The following is an 18,172-nucleotide window of genomic DNA, read 5'->3' on the forward strand; positions in this document are numbered from 1 at the left end:
AAAACTTGTTTACATTAAGCCGTCGCTCGAATCTTCATATTCATAAAGTATTCACTTTATTTTGGTCCCATTCATAAAACTAGCGAGAAGTAGAAGTACACCGGATTCATATCTCTTTCGAACAAAGAAGTTTTTGCAAGTTTCGGGAGAATACCATCTTCGCCAGCACCATCACACTTGAAGTTTATGTGAAGTTTTGATATACAGCTTCGAAAAGTTAGACCTTTTATATGGTCCGAATTTGCCCTACTTAACATAATATAGTTATTGGATGGGAAAGTTTCTGGAGCATGCTGTAACATTTACCCTTTAATCGGGGCACCATATGTTGCAGGGCATATAGGTAATATACGGTAGTATGTTCGCCTCTAACATCACCGTAAAGTTGTTAGGAAATTGGTGGAATAAGGGATTTGCCGAGCTTTTGTTTGCAGGAACGGATTTGATTTTTAGATCGCAGTTAATGGAATAACTGATATTTTAACACCAAGAGATACTTAGAAGATAGCCGAATAACGAGATAAATACGTCTAATTACTACCCAATTATACAAAGTAACTTCAATTTCATATTCTACTACCAGTGCGTTTAAACTACTGAAGATATTGATACTTTTAAAACTTGAGCTACTCTTAATGGTACTTGAAGTTCAACAGAAATAAATTTAGGTATTTTCTAACCAATAGTTCAACCAACGATAGACTAGGAATCTATTATATAGCATTTGATGGAATGGAACTAGACTATTTATGGATAGATAAGTTATTCACAAACATTGTTTCAAACTCTATTGAAACACTCCAATTCCTCAGCAATATATCGTCGTTTTTATGATGAAAATATAATCCACTGGAAGCAACAAATTGTTTCAAATGTTATATACCATGTGTACCTTGTATGGGCACGCAGAAAGTTTAATTCTCTTATCAAGGCTTGTTAACAACACGTCCTTTTTGAAGTTAACTGGCGAATTATCTCATGTAGTGAGGCCAATTGGTGAAAATAAAAAAATTTGGCCAAATCTTGTAGCCTACACTGTGACAGCGAGAAAGCTGATGCTAACTGTCTTTTGGTAAGAAGTCTTGTTTATAGAGTTCTTGAGAGGTAAACAATAATCAATTCCGTTTTCTTGCTACAAGAATGTGTTCCAACATCCCAGCACCAAATTTGAGTATCTTGTCTCTTTTTATATGAAGAATAGAAGAAGATGAGGTTAATCGAGGTTGTGATTCATTCTTCTATCAATGCAATTAACAAAATTACTGAATCAGTTCATTGAGAACAATATTTTAATAACATATGATGGGAACAATCTTGTTTAGTGACTACTAAAGTTAAGTCAAAAAGAGGTGCTTTGAAGTTGATAGGAGAAAAATTATTGGATCCCTTTATGTGATAAAGGAGTTTGGGAACAGATAGCTTGAGAGGTTCTGTATAGAAAGCTTCAGTAGGGTGAAGTTGTATGAATAGATGATGTATGAGAGGAAGAGCTATAGGTGACGGCTAACCCAGTAGATTCGATTTTCAGGTAGGGTTGTAATCCTGAAAAGGGCAATACCATAAAAAATATTAATCCATATTTCATGTATTATTAATTTCTAACCGTAATTGATATGGAATAAATAATTATGTCGTTTTCATGCTAAAAAAATCTTAATTCCTAAAATAGAACTGAATTACATGATATTTTCTGATCCATTCCTGTTTGGAGGAAGACGTTAACAACGTTCATGATATAAGGAAACTGGAGTAACTAGAGATGCGGCAACTGTTGGATTGAGCGAGTTGTTATTAGTAACCGCAGGGGAATTAGGCTGAGTAGCTGAGTATATAATAATTCTCTGACATGAATGTGTCCTATGTACCGAGGAGTAATGGGTAAACGTTGTTAAGTTTTAAGTGGTGAGGTTATCAGAAACATACTTTGTATCGCCATATCGTATAATATTGAAGATCAGTAATTAAGAATTCCATCAATATTAAATAATAATACATCATATTGTTACTGAAAATCTTAGCAGAGTTGTTATGAAGTTTTCAATTTCTGTCACTGAAGGAATTTGAATGAAGTGCTTTTGAGAAATAAAGATTTCAAAAAGATAATACATATGTCAAGAATTAGAAAGTAATATTTGCCTAATAGACCAGGGTTGATAATTTTTAGCCAAAACCTAAATAGTAGTAGGGTGGAACACATTGAGAACGGAAGGGAATATAACAAAAATGGAAGAAACAATACAGACCATCTGAGGTCGAAAAATAGAAGGAGTAGAGTTTTTGAGGGTAAAAAACGGATTAGCTCGAGTTATAGTTAATGAAATATTCTACGGCATTTGTAACCACACTTAATTCATATAACCTCAAAATTTATAGGAAAAATTCAAAAATCAAGTTTTTTGCGACTTTATCTTGAAACAAATTATTTTTTTCACGAAATTCGGTAAGTCATCACCTTTACATATCCCAAACATATTGTAACTTTTTTAATTTGAACCATTTTTTTTGTTCACCTTATTTCGACTTATCTAATCTTATATCGACTTTCCTAACAAAGTTGGTAAGCTTCTTGTTCGTTAAAATCTTTTACTTTCTGATGGAGTGCAAAAATATATATGATTGTGGTAAGTTACATCAGAAAAAAGGAAGAAATACCAGGTCCGAAAAATCTTTTTAATCATTATATACAAATTTTATCTATTTATAAAAATCTAGACTGATTATAGACAAGGCATCAGCCTCCTAATGTTTGAATCGAAAAAATAACCTTTTTCAGAACATCTACGAGGAGTAGTTGTTATTAATTGCAGCGGTAGAAATAGAATAAAATAGACCTATCAGATTTAAGCTCTAAGCAAAAATTTTCCTCATCATGTCTATGACATTAAAAAGGTTAATGTTCAAAATATATCACAACTATTTTGTTTGAATCAACAATAAGATATGAGTTTCAAAGAAAACCTTCACAGTAATAATATATTCTCAATTTTTTTTTTACTTTTAGCACACATTATATTGGATTAGTTGAGACGAAGAGACATAAGGCTATGAAAAGCTCTAAAACACCATGGCATAAGTTTTTTTGTACGTCCATGCTCTCATCACCATTCTGACAAGATCTCAACAAACCTCACAACCTACTTTGCTGGCATCAGCGGAAAAATGATTCAAAATGGACATGTTTCAATACTTGAACTTGAAGCGTTGCGATATTCTAAAATATATGATTTTTCACACGCATTAATCGATAAACACAAAACCATTCGTTTCATTTATCAAACAATTCTGACTAAGAGCTTCATCGATCACATCATTACAAGGATAGAACTTGTCCACAAGCAGAAAGTAACACGCAGTTCGTTGATGTCCCATTTAAAAGATTACGTGAATGCATCTGTCGCAAAAGTTATCATGAAAGTATCTAGCCTTGTACTAGTGACTACTTTTCGTTATCAAAGTTCACATCAAATCAACGTTCTGGTAAATGCCTGAATAAACATAGTGATTATATCGAAAGCTAGACGAGGAATATGCTTCTTAATTCCATCTTCGATTTCCGTGAATTATTGAATACTTCTTCATTCGACTCGTATCATTTTTTTTGATCACCCTTCGAATATATTGCTATCAATATACGAAAGAATTGAGAAAATATAATGTATTGCCCAAATAACTTTTTGCCAATACTCTTATTGACTTAGTAATTGAATGATCAGTTGCTGGATATGTATTCATTGAAGAACCAGTAGCTAAGAAAGCAGATAACCACAGAAGCAATTTAAATGCAAATAAGGCAGGTCGCAATAAAGGAAATATTGTAATTGTTCCAGCGGAGACAATTTATTTTTAGTTTGACAGTGGCTGGACAACTGTATTTGTGAACATTATCGTATAGAGGGATATAGAAAATGAGAAAATATGTATTGATTAAAGATATTAAGTAACATTTTTATGACATCACAAACTTTCAACCAGACAAGAAAACAGTCGTATGTAGCCGTGTCTTGGAGTAAGTGTTCTAAATACTACTATTGGCGAATATCGATTTTTTTGGTACCAGATGTACCTGGCTAAACAAAATAAAATACAAAAATTTTAGAAAAAATATATTTATTTTTCAGTGTAATTTCTTTTCAGCTCTATACACTTTTCCCAGCGATGTTCAATAACTTCGATACCTTCATTATTAAATGCCGACATCACCTCTTCTTCTTCTATCTTTTCTATAGGCAATTCTGCCTGTTTCTTTCTTTTGTTGTGCTTTCAATTTATATTATCGCTCCATCTTTTCCGGGGTCGACCGACACTTCTCCTCCCGGCAGGCGATTTGTCTCTTGCGATCTTTACTACCCTATCATTTGTCATTCTACTATATGGTTGTTCCATTCTTTTTTTCTATTCAATAACCACTCCTTAATCTTCTCCACATTACATGTTGTTCTAATGTAGTCGCTACTTACTCGATCTCTCAGTGTGTTTCCCGTGATTCTCCTCAGTATTCTCATCTCAGCTGTTTCAGCATTCTTTGTGTTTTCGACGTGTCCGGCCGCGTTTCTGCTGTGTATGGTATTATTTGTCTTATAACTAGTCTTAGTTTCCCTTCTTATATGTTTGTTACTCCATTTTGTATTATTGAGGCATCCTGCTGCTCTACTGGCTTTCTGTATTTGTTTTTTTACTTCTGATTCTACATCTTCATAGCTTGATATTGTGATGCCTAAGTAGTTAGTTTCCATAATCTGTTCAATGGTGGTACCGTCAATTTCTATCTTATATCTAATCGGTTCTTTGCTAATGAGCAGTGTTTTTGTTTTTTGGGATGAAATTACCATGTTCAGCTTCTTTGCTACTATGTTAAACTTGTGGACCAAGCTTTGTAGGTCGTCCTTACTTCCTGCTATGAGGATAGCATTATCTGCATGGCTGAAAACTTTTATTTCTCTATTTTCTATCTTATAGCCTTTCCTCCTTTTCACTGCCGTTATTATTTCATCCATTACGAGATTAATAAGTAGGTGGCTGAAAGAGTCTTATACCTGTGCCTATGTTTATTTCCTCTGTAAGTTGTCCGTCTGCTCTAGCTTGTATTTTGATCTAACTCTGTCAAAGGCTTTTGTCAAGTCAATTAAGCAAATTAACGCCGTTCGATTATATTCTAGAGCTTTCTCTATGATTTGTCTAGTTAGAAATACTGCGTCTGTACATGATCTCCCACTTTTAAAACTTTGTTGTTCGTCCTCAAAAGATATTCTTCGATTTATTGGTTGGATTAAAATTTTGGTTGTCATTTTTAGAGTGGTGTTTAAAAAATTGATTCCTCTATAGTTTTCCGGTTCTTTTCTGTCACCTTTTTCAAACAGTGGAATTAGTATAAATGAACTATTAAATTTTTCAACCCAGTACACTTTATTATATTTGTAACAGCTGAATGTATCTACTTTCATCTTGCCACATAAACGCTAAATTAATGAGTCCGAATAATAATTTTCTATTCACTGATAGACACTTGTTCAGCTTTTTCAGCCCCCAATCAACATGGTATTCCTTACTTCTACATTCTATATAAAAACATATAATAAATTTTCTTCTTGTTGGATTTTCGTGAAATATTTCTCTTAGTAATAAATAAATTGTTTATTTCCACTCATACTTTAATTTGGTAACTGAAATAGCACTTCGAATAAATATTGACGTAACATTTTGGTTGCCTAATCTGTTTACCGCAATAATGTATCTTACACAAACCGGTACCTTAACGTTCAGAATGTGTAAATATAATTTATGTTTATTCATTAGGCTGGGAAATTATTGGGGTGAGAACTAACAATGCACAATCCCTTAAAATAAGGAGATGCTGATTAAGACTCAGTTAATTTAGATAATCCGAGCGGATTGCAACGTATGGAAACATAGAAATATCATTAGAATTTCGGAGAATATGTGACTTAGTTCTCTTTCTCTCTGCCGATTTTAATACGTTTTTTAATGTTAATTCAAGTAATTTTGTTAGGATAAACTTAAAAATTTTGTTCCCATACACACTGATACTATGCAAAATATCTCAATCTTTAATTTAAGATTTACAACATGTCGACTTAGATATAAAAACTAATTATGATGTGATATTGATTAAAAATTTGGTGAATGGACTAGTACCGAATATAAGAGTAAAAAATTACACAAAATTAATTTTTTTTTCGTTTTCGTTATTATAATACCATATAAAACTTTTTGATTACTATTATTTGATAATGGAGTGTAAACAATTTTTTTTTCTTCAACATCATTTTATAAAAGACGCCAAAGTTGAAACTACGTCGGATTTGTTAAATCTAAAACAAAAAATTCAAAAACTTTTTAAAGAAGAAGGTAACTTATATCGTAATTTACCACCTTTAAATGAAAAATTAAAAAAAAAAACAAAATGGCAGATGTTAAAAAATATTTAAATTTAACGTTTTTTTCCACTTTTTTTTCAATGAAAATTTTATTTGAAATAAAGAGTGCGAAAATATGATATTTTTGTATGAGGTCTATGGGCCCACTCTGGGTCCGAGAAAAGTTCACAATTAAAAGTTTTCCCACCGCCTCTAGCGGTCCTATGGCCCACACACAACAAACATCATTATTTAATCGAAATAAATCTTTTCATTATGTTTCTTTGAAATTACACTCTGCTCACAGTATGGAAAAACAAAATTTTGTTTGCTTCTTTATACTTTGATGATGATTTATTATGATCTTTTTATGTTTATTTAGCGTTGAAACATTTGGAAATATGTGTGATACTGAGTGACTCTCTTATAAGTACCTACTTAAGGTCTTTTTCAATGATTAATAAGACTAGTTTGATTTATGGCCCATCCGAATTTTGGATAGCCCTCGCAACAGATATGGGCAAAAAAGTAGGGTAGTGCTTCAAGACTGTCTAGCCATAGCCAAACAGTAAAACACTTGTTTTTTCCTGGGCCCTGGAGAAGATTTGGAATAAAATACACCGAGTGGTACATAGGACTGCACTGGACTATGGCGAAAGTTTTGTTGTGGGCCTATAGGCCACATTTGGACTTAACGTGCTAAGAATATCTATCGGTTGGTTACAAAGATTAACACACGCAGATTAAAAAATACCATTTCGAGCAAATGCTCCAAACTGCTTGTAGAGCATCGAAAAGGCTTCTGCGCTCGAACTATTATAACTTTCTTATTATTTTAGGATTTGAAAAATGGGAAAAAAAAGATTTTTTGAAAATTATATCCGGTACTTTATACCCATAACTTTTAATGAATGCACAAAATTTGATGTGGAGTGAAAAAGATAATTCTGTGTATAACGATATGTCAAGGGCTCAGGGAAAACTACAACATAAAAGATCCTGAAACTCATTTCAACGAGAGATAGAGAGAGAGAGAGAGAAAGTTAGAGAGAAAAAGAGAGAGATACTTTATTGTCTATAAATTGTTAACAATTTGCAGACTAGCTTCAATACGGTATCACATTCCGTACAGCCCATGAATCATTTCAAATACTGCATGAGACATTTCTAGGTTGTGTATTCTCCCATTGCGGTGAACAGAATTGGCCCTCTAGATCGTGCGATTTAACACCCTCAGATTTCTTTTCATGAGGTTATTTATCTACGTCAACAAGCCCACGCGCATTCATTAAAAAAGGAGATTGTTGAATCAACGAAATTGAACCACAGTAATGGAAAATTTCGAAAAATGAGTGCATATGTTGATGCAAAGCATTGGAGGCCATTTGTCCGATATGATAATCCATAAAAATCCTATCCTAGGTACTTTATGATTTAATAAAAAATTTATAATCAAAAGACTAAAAACTGTTTTTTTTAAACACCCATTATTTATCTATATTATCCTTTTAGCTGGAGTTCCGAAAACGGAAGCCCACCGGTTGGCTCAATTCAACTTTTCACCAGGCACTAGATGATTGTACCTGGATAGCGTCTCGAATGGTAACGTGGGAAAGAGAAAGAAGGGTGGTCTCAAGCTGCCTACTCTACGCAACGATTCACCCCGTTTTTTGGTTGGTTCCAAGGCTTCAATCTGCCTACTCCTTGGAATTTCACCTAGGAAATAGAAAGCTGACATAAAGATATGAAATGATTGAAATAGAAAATAATATGCTTACCATCAAGAACACTGTTAACACTAACACATAACATAAATATGTGGAGATCGGCTTCTCGGGGGGTTTTCGAGGAAATGTTGTTGGTATTGGATGAAGAAGGTGCCAATATTGAAATTGATTATATCTATCTTATCACCCCCCTCTCACTTCTCCCTTTGTCGTACCCCTATTAGTGACTTTCGTCATAAAAAATTATTTATTCGTAATAGCTACAATGACTTTTTTAATTCAATATTTATGTGTATATAGATAGATAAATAGATAACAATAAATGAAATTTACTTAAATTAGGAAATAAGTACTTTAATTTGGTAAAAGGAAATCGGATTCTTATCTAAAGAAAGACATTGCAAAAAGCATAGAAAGAATATGACGGTGCTTGATGGAGGAAGGTGTCATACAAAATCTAAATATCAGTAGCTGAAAATATGTGGATCGGATAGGTTAGGTTAGGTGAGGGAACGCTAAAAATTGTTTCACGTGCAATATTCTACTGCGTATCTGGTAAAAATTTGAGCCAATCGGTGGTTTCCCGTTTTCGGAATTCCTTTCTAATATTTAAGTATTGTTCTATGAAATTTTTCATACTTTTCTGTAAATAATATAAATCTTTGTCACTATCATATTAAATTAAAGAATATTTCATTGTATTGATGAAATTTGATTCACATCTAGACTCACATTTATATTGGTGAGTCATTAAATTTCGGCAATTCATTTCAATATAATTCTTTGTTATGCTGCATTTATTGTTTAGAAATGTTGCGCCTCGTATTTTCCGCGCCTTAAATCACGAGTTTTGCAACGTGTTGTTCCGTTTCTCGCCAATGCCATTCAATACTGTTTCTTATTTATTAAACTAACAATCCCACAGTACTTTTTTCAATATGAGTTAGCTGCGATAACGAGTAATTGAAACCGTTGAAACATATATTTATGCAGTCATATCAATTGAACTGAAGAGGGTTCAAGAATGTATACTTTGTTTTCAACATAATGTTATGAGATTTTCTATATGTACTGGAATAAATTTGAATTCATTTTCTCAATATTTTCTCGTTATTTCAAATTTTTTCCTTTTTTATTACTTAATCCGTACTTTGATGATGATATACGTGATCATATCAAAAGGTTTTTCAATTATAATTTCTTCTAATTAATTTCAAACGATGGGTGCCTTTTTGAGACTGTTCAAATGCAGCAAGATAATACGGAATGTAATGCAAGATTTAATATAGCTTGATTAAAACCATATGCAAGTAAAACCTATATATGGTGCCATATACAAGAAATTACAAGCAGTTTCTTACAAAATAGAATATTGCATACGATGTTTATTGCACGAGCGTCAAATGAAAAAATGAGCCTTTTCTTTTTTGTGTGGCTACCACTAAATTGAAAGTAAACTAAAAGCTGCTTGACATGATTCAAGACAATGTGCAATGCATTGCAAGACGCAAAATTTCTTGATCCAAATAATGCGCAGATGAAGTCAGCCATTTATTTTATGCATCCAAGATCAGTTTCTTAGTTATTGTTTTAATTTCCTTTGAGGTTTTTCAAATGTTTCTGTATCTATTCTCAATTAACTTTTGTATATTTTCTTGTTCAATTCTATATCTTAACTCATGTTTCCCTTTGGTCTATCCATCCAGGGCTTGAACCATCATCGCTTGGGTGCTCTTTTCTGCCAATCAGACACCAAAAGCAAATGAATCATCAGTTATAATTATTGACAGTGATGCACTGACCACTTTTCTCTTGTTTCCTTCACCTAGCTACATTATTTTTATTTTTGAACTGCCCACAAAACAACATGAAGTTAAGAAATTGTTTACTTTACTTATAGAATTTTGATTAATGACAACCATGATGCAATGACAACAGACTTGCAAGCGAAGCGTGATATTCGTCGATGCAATATATTGATCTTGCAATAAAATGCATGCAATTTCTTGCACGTTGCCTTGCATCATATCATGCGACCTTAAAGCATGTTTTTGACCAAGATACTATGCACTCTGCATTGCATTATTACATTAGGAAATAAATCTGTTTTGCTGCTGCCATTTATTTTAAATTGAATACCGAAGAGCAAAAGGCAGAACCTTGCATAATTTCCAATAACATTCAAGATTCACCATATGCAATTTTTTGATCTTGCATAAGATTAAATGTTAATTACAATCACATTTCATCGCAGATAACGGAATTTTCTCAAGAAATAATGAAAAAACTAGTTTCAAGCTTTAGGAAATGTTTCAGTTTCATAAGATATGAAATGTCTTTAGTTGAATTTGGCAAATAAATTACTGTGGCGTGGGAAATATTTTGATCTGATTCGGTAGAAATTATGTTTGAAAAAAATTCGAGATAATCTTTTGTGAAAAAACTGCTTTTCAATAAAAAATAATATTGATTATATTTTGTTTCAAAGCCTAAAAATAAGCAATCAGTAACGATGGATGTATACCAAAATATACGAACATATTAAAAATAACCATTTCAACTATTTTAATTTATAGAATGATCCCGAACTGATGCATCGATAATTAATTGAAAAAATATAATTTGATTGAGGAATGGAGTGAATATATTTTATACCTTGCTTGAAGTTCTTATATATTAGATACAAATTACTGTTCATCACATCTCCCTTACTACTTTTGGAGATTTGAACTACTCAATCTTTTAAAGATATACGAGTGAGGTTTATCTTTAGAAGAATATTGAATTTCAACGTTATTCTCTTCAAAGAACTGATAATTCCTTTCTAGGTTTTTTCTTAACTTTCCACTGCTGGTAAATCGTTGACCTTTCACCTCTATTTTCATATTTGGAATTGAGAAAAATGCCACATTAAAAGCGTAAGGTGCATAAAACAATTAATAACACCATTTTTATCCAAAAAAATCTTCAACGAATACTGTTGGGAAATTTTAGCACTTCTAATTGAAAGGTTTTGATTCATGTTTCGAACTAGGAAAGAAATTCTGCAAGAAGAACGCTCTTGGCATCAAAAAAGCGAATCAGCATTGTTTTAATATTAATTTCAACTTAACGATTTAACCAAGAGGTCTTTCCTTGACTTGACTGTTGTTGTGGCATAATCGTAGTATCATGAAACTTCACCAGTAATGACATAAAATCTCAATAAGTTTCAAAGCACATGTTTCAATGTCATCCTTTCTCCGATTGTCAGTTAGAGCCCGAGGAACAAACTTTTAATTATAATATCTCTCATTAAAATTCACTGAACTGATCTCCAAGATATCCCACTACTCATTGACAATCGATTATGTATCACTTAATGGTTTGAAAGAACAAGATCTCATATTTTTAACATTTTCGTGGATTCTGATGGTTTAAGGACTGTTTTTAACATTAAAATAATTTCAACAGCATTTTTGGCAACTAGAAAACAGAGCTGCATGTTATTCACTTAATTTTGGTATCGTACAAAACGAAATTGAAGCAAACTAGTGCTAGCAGGTAGAACAAACAGATAAACCGAACGACCTAATCACAGATGTCACTCAAATGGTAATGAGTTGCGCTCTCTAGCTTCCCGCAGAAGAAATACGTACTACGACACCTACGCCCACGCTTATGCTATTCCGTTTATTATTAGATCTCTCTAGTAATTTAGTCTTGATAGTGAGGATTTCATTATCTAGTGAACTTGAGGAAAACCATACCATATTTATCTAAATTGTTTTATCTTGGAGCTACTTCTTCCAAATTCTTCCAATGTAACTGGAATTAAGTAAATATTAAGTTTGTGGTCAATTGGTTTAGAGAAAATTACCTAGTTGCTTCATTATTATAATTTCCCTTCATTGAATTTAATGACAGGATAACGATGATATTTTTTTGGAATAATGTTTTGGAACAAGGAAATTCACACACATAATATATAAACAGTTACAAAGAAAATCTTATTTTGTGTCCGCATTTTCCTTCTTGTAGCCTGATGTAAATGGTGTGAATAAAACAGCTATAAATTAAGTAACGAGCATAATTCATTTTCAGTTGACCTAAATGTGACAAACGTTATTAAGAATTGCTGGAATAGCGGAATATTCTTCGCATGTTTCTACGTGAGTTTCTGATTTATTTTCTTTAATCCATGTGAACACCAGTGTCGAACAATCGAGGTAAAAGCTTGATTTACAAAAATGTATAAGTTCATAGAGAATTAAATTAAATATTCAATCCTTAAGTAAATAGGCACAAAGGATTAAATAATAACTTAAGCTTGGTATTAAGCATCAAAGTATAATAAGGGAAATATTTAGAATATCGTCGTGGTTATACTGGAACGAAGCGGTTATATTAGACACGTTTTTCACGGTGTGGAGTTGTCGAAATGGACCTCATTATATTTATGTTATGTGAGAGCAGGTACAAAATGTCTAATACTTAAAAAAATATTCGGTAAATGATGTATATGCAAGGAGAAGTGAAAAGAGTGCATTTGTGGAGCTTCTTGTTGAATCAAGACAGAACCAACAAATTTTTTAGAATGTCTCCATCGACGTTTGATTATATTATAGAGAAAATTAAACTTAAAGTTTAAGAATACTCCAACTTTCGGGATTGCATTGGACCCAGAGAAAAGCTGACAATAACTTTGAGGTGATTTACGAAGTTTGCCGAGTAATATGGAAAGAATTTTACTAGGAAAATATGCCATTTTCGACGACTGAAAGACACTTCTCAATTGCGAATGATTTTTTTCTAATGCGGAGTATTTTGGAATTACGAACGTTCCATTCTGTTGAAATTCAAGTATTATCTCCACGCGTTGCAGATTTTTTCACATCGATTTTGGTGGTTACGGCAAACATTTAATACTTTGTGCCAATTTACTTAAGGATTGAATAATTAAAAAGCTTCAATTCTCTAGGAACTTATACAATTTTGTAAATCAAGCTTATACCTCCATTGCTCGGCACTGGTGTTCACAAAGGATTAAAGAAAATAAATCAGAAACTCACGTAGAAACATGCGAAAAATATTCCGCTACTCCAGCAATTCTTAATAACGTTTGTCACATTTAGGTCAACTGAAAATGAATTATACACGTTACTTAATTTATAGCTGTTTTATTCACACCATTTACATCTTGTTACAAGAAAGAATTTTACCAGGAACATATGCCATATCTGACGACTGAAAGACACTTTTCAATTGCGAAAGACTTTTTTTCTAATGCGGAATTTCACTAATTGTTTTAGATAAAGGTTGAATATTTTGGAATTACGAACGTTCCATTCTATTGTACTTCAAGCATTATCCGATGTGCGTTGCAGATTTCTTCACATCGATGTTGGTGGTTACGGCAAACAGAGTAATGGAGGAATATTTTCGGATAGGTCGTTAATGAACCAATTACCAAATGGGAGTCTTCATATTCAAAGTAAAATAAAAATTCCTGGTACTGACATAATTGCTCCGTTTGTATTTTTTTGTTAGACTTACCTTTTAAAAGACTATGTATTCTGGTCCATGCCTCGATCGATAGGGAGTAATTTTAAATTATCATCTATAGCGAGCAAGACGAACAGTTGAATGTGCTTTCGGGAATTTGAGTGCAAAATGGAGAACCAAAAAAGAAAATGACGGTAGGGGGTTGATAAATGATGAATTTGTGTATCGTGAAAATATATTTATAATTCTCAAACGAAAATTGTTGTATTTTCTCAAAATCTAATGAATATTACCAAAAATCGGTGTCCAACAATTTCTGTGGTCCCATCATTATATATCATATACATATATATATATATATATATATATATATATATATATATATATATATATATATATATATATATTTGTCCTTTTGTTATCATTTTTTTTGTGTCCGTTTGAAATAACAAGATTCGTTAATATTTCCATGACATGACAGATCTGACAACAGTGCAAACAACTTAATGATGTCCACCATACTATGAAATAAAATTCATAAATATCCGGCTTTCGAGATAACGGAATGTTTTCGTACTTGAAACTTAGTATACATTTTCCAATCTCATTATAACCATTACAAAAATAACTTTTTGGCACTAGTATGATAAGCCACCCCACAACCATCATCATGAAAATCTGTATATAGATTATTGATGATACGAAAAATAGATTCATATCTATTTTGAAGGGAAAAATTTACTTTTGGAGATACCGGATGTGGCCATTATCTGAGGAAGGCTGACAGATATCGAACCATGGATAACTTTGTTCGATGGATCTCATCAAGATCTATCTGTGTGTGAAAAGTCATGATGATTAACGCATACTCAGAAGAGTTTCTGTGGAAAAAGTATGCAAATCCATTATTTTTACGAAAAATCAATAGATAAAATGAAAATTTAGTAATTTTTGTAAGGTTAGGTTAGTTTAGGTTAGTTTGGTTAGTTTAGGTTAGTTTAGTTTAGTTTAGTTTAATTTAGTTTAGTTTAGTTTAGTTTAGCTTAGCTTAGCTTAGGTTAGGTTAGTTTAGGTTAGTTTGGTTAGTTTAGGTTAGTTTAGGTTAGTTTAGGTTAGTTTAGTTTAGTTTAGTTTAGCTTAGTTTAGTTTAGTTTAGTTTAGCTTAGCTTAGCTTAGCTTAGGTTAGGTTAGGTTAGGTTAGGTTAGGTTAGGTTAAGTTAGGTTAAGTTAGGTTAAGTTAGGTTAGGTTAGGTTAGGTTAGGTTAGGTTAGGTTAGGATAGGTTATGTTAGGTTAGGTTGTGCTAGAGACTGAAATAAAGGTGAACAAAAAAAATTTTTTTCAATCTAATATTTTAATTGGACTTAAATCTATAACTTTTACATTTGAAAATCTTTTTTGATTTGTTCTGTTAATGAAATGAATGGGTCTATTTTTGGTTCAGATTTACGACATTCTCGTCGCCATGTATATTCTATGATTCTTTCCTCCTAATCTCCTAAAAGTACATGCCTATCGCGGAAGAATGCTCTCAGAGGTCTCCAGCTGGCCTTAATCCTTTGGGTATGAACCCCGCTACCAGAAACAAATCTTTCTTTGTGATTGACCCACTCATAAGTGGAGCCTTCTATAATTCCATTTAATATCTTTCTATAGAGAATGAAATAAAAAGTTGTAAGTATAATCACACCTTATTTTCGAGAAGCCATGAAACATTGATGAAGTTCTGAGGGTTTAATTTTGTTGTCAAAAAAGTGAATTATGTACAGAATTTGATTGAAAGTATCATTTAAACTATTATTTGGATATATAAAACATAGTTAATAAAAATAATTTGCACCCTATTTAGGTCTCAATAGCTTTATAATGATTTATTGATAATGGGCAATATTTGAAAACAAATTATAGCCTACAGATACCTTAATTATTCATATGTTATTTCATTGAACTAATTTTCAGCACTTTGATATAAGTAATTAAAGTTTAATTACTGCCTAACGGAACTTTTCGAACAAAAAAATAATCTCAAATTGTCTATATCGCCGAGATCTAATAGGTGGGTATATATATATGACACTAGTTCAGGTGTGAAAGATTGAGGCATAATTTTGTTATTCACTAAGATGAACGATAACTAAAAAAAATCAAGGATAAAATATATACGAGAGCGTATCATTAATTGTTTCCTAATAGATTTACACACCTACGTCCCACATCTTAAATAATGTTGAGTCATTGGCATCTGAATTGTAATGACACATTTTTTCCGAAGATTTTAGATGTTGGTTGTTTCGTTCAAGGCTTCCATTCAACAATAACCGCATAGAAGAAAAAACAATTGATGAAATTAGAAAAAATTCCAATGGATATATCAAAGCTGGAGTATATAATTCCTCAAGTTGAAGTTTATCATAGATAAATTATGAAGTAAAACATGAAGTAGAACTATGAAATTTATCTGTTGATCCTGAAAATATACAGAGTGAGTTTTATGTATGAAACGCCTCAATTATCTAGGAAACGGCTACGATTTTTAGAAATTTTCGTGCGCAAGGATCTTTTGATACGGCGATATTACGGTGGTATTTACATTGTTGTCTGATCTTTACTTTTTTCGGAAAAATAATAAACTTTGTTATATTTTGTATTTTTAGAAGTCTTTAAGAAATACTGTAATTATTTTTCATGTAATATTCTCTATACCTAAATGTAGTTTTTTTGCGCCTTTTACTGAACCAGTTTCATTAATTTTTGACACAAACATTCTTTGTCAATTTCTACAGATTCAGCAGTCGCACAAACACGACGGTCAGATCGATGAAACCGGATGAAAATATGATCCGGTTTCGACGTGGAAGGGTGACTCGAACGTGAATAAACTAAAACATCTTCTTGGTCACTAAAAACCACTCAAAACATTAATTGTCATTCACTTTTTTCGATAAATTATAAGTTTCAGTTGTAGTTTTTTAAAGTTTCTTGTGAAATTTCACAACAATATGTTGCTATATTTTTACGGCAATAATTATCACGGCAAAATAAAGGAAAACAGCCCTTATACAATACAAGGTCACGGCTACACTGGTTTGTCTACGGACACGGTAGATATTGCATTCAAATGAGTGGTTATAGAATTAGGTTATCCAAAATTTCATCATAAAATGTTGAAAAATCATATTTTAATTTGTTGATATTATTGAAACGAAGTATTTCGGAAAATATACAAATATAATAAAAGAACGATTATTTTAAAAGACTATTGGATTGATTACACCCTGTAGATTATTTGTATACGGAGATTTTTGATAAATTGTATGGATAAAATCAAATTATTAATGATTGAATTCAAATTACAGACCCTTCTTTCTTCAACCGAGAATTATCTATAATCTCAAGCTCATTTATATCCCTTTTCATTAACTGTCAGAAAATCGAATTGCTTGGAAAACTGATGTAGATATCAGTGTTTCAAGAGCTAACGAATAGAACGTAATCAAATATTTTCGAAATTATGAATACGTTTAATTTCGTGATATTTTTAGTGATGTTTTATACAAGCTCAGCTAGAATAACTCATTTAGAATCCCACAGTAATGAACTGGAATATATTCTTAATTATATCTTGGAATATACACAGGACGGACGAAATTTCGCATATTTGATAAACGTTGATGTGAGAATATTCAAGTATTCGGTAATATATCACAACATTGAAGATAAATTCACTTTTAAGAATAAGCAAATTCCTAGCATATGTATTATTTCTGGGAACATAACAGATACTTTGATGAAATTTCTTGATTCAACAACGTTCGATATAGGAGCTAAATTTTTGTTTGTTGTTAGTGAAATACCTAATTCTTGCATCAATATTCTAAGAAGATATTCCATTTATCAGTTTTTATTTGTTTACAAGAATAAAGAAATGGAGAGATATCAAATATTCCATAGTACGTTTCAAAAAAAGGAAGATACGTACATTCTCGATGAAATAAAGCTGGAGAATGTTGAGAATTTTTTCACAACTATGAAACCTCAAGTACCTACCAAACTTATGGCAGTATATTCATTTTACCCCCCATACGCAATGAACGAAGCTGAGGGAATATATATAGAAATTATCAATATGATAGCTCTGAAAATGAATTTGGAAATTGTTTATTTTAAATCTAATTATGCTGCTAATTGTTATACGCTAGACCCAGAATTTACTACAGGCAAATACGATATATATGCTCTACCTATTTCTATGTGGGTCGATTTACCTGCAAAAACAGACGCAATAACAGAAGACGAAATTGTCTATATAGTACCAAATTTAATGGTTGATAAATCCTGGCAGATTTTTTATCAAGAATATAATCTTGTCATTTGGTATTGTTTCTTTGGTATAGTTACATTATTTACTATTCTCATTAATTTGAATGTTAAATTAGTTCATCGTGGAAATAATGTTTCAACATTAAATATAATTTTAGGAGTCTTATTAGAAGGCGCCACTCCTGTCTATACAAAAAGTTTATCTTTAAAGTTTCTGTTATTTTGTTATATGATGTTTTGTTTTATATTCACTAACGTCTATAGAAGT

Source organism: Diorhabda carinulata, chromosome 6 (genome assembly GCF_026250575.1).
Source record: "Diorhabda carinulata isolate Delta chromosome 6, icDioCari1.1, whole genome shotgun sequence".
In the NCBI taxonomy this organism is placed as follows: Eukaryota; Metazoa; Arthropoda; class Insecta; order Coleoptera; family Chrysomelidae; genus Diorhabda; species Diorhabda carinulata.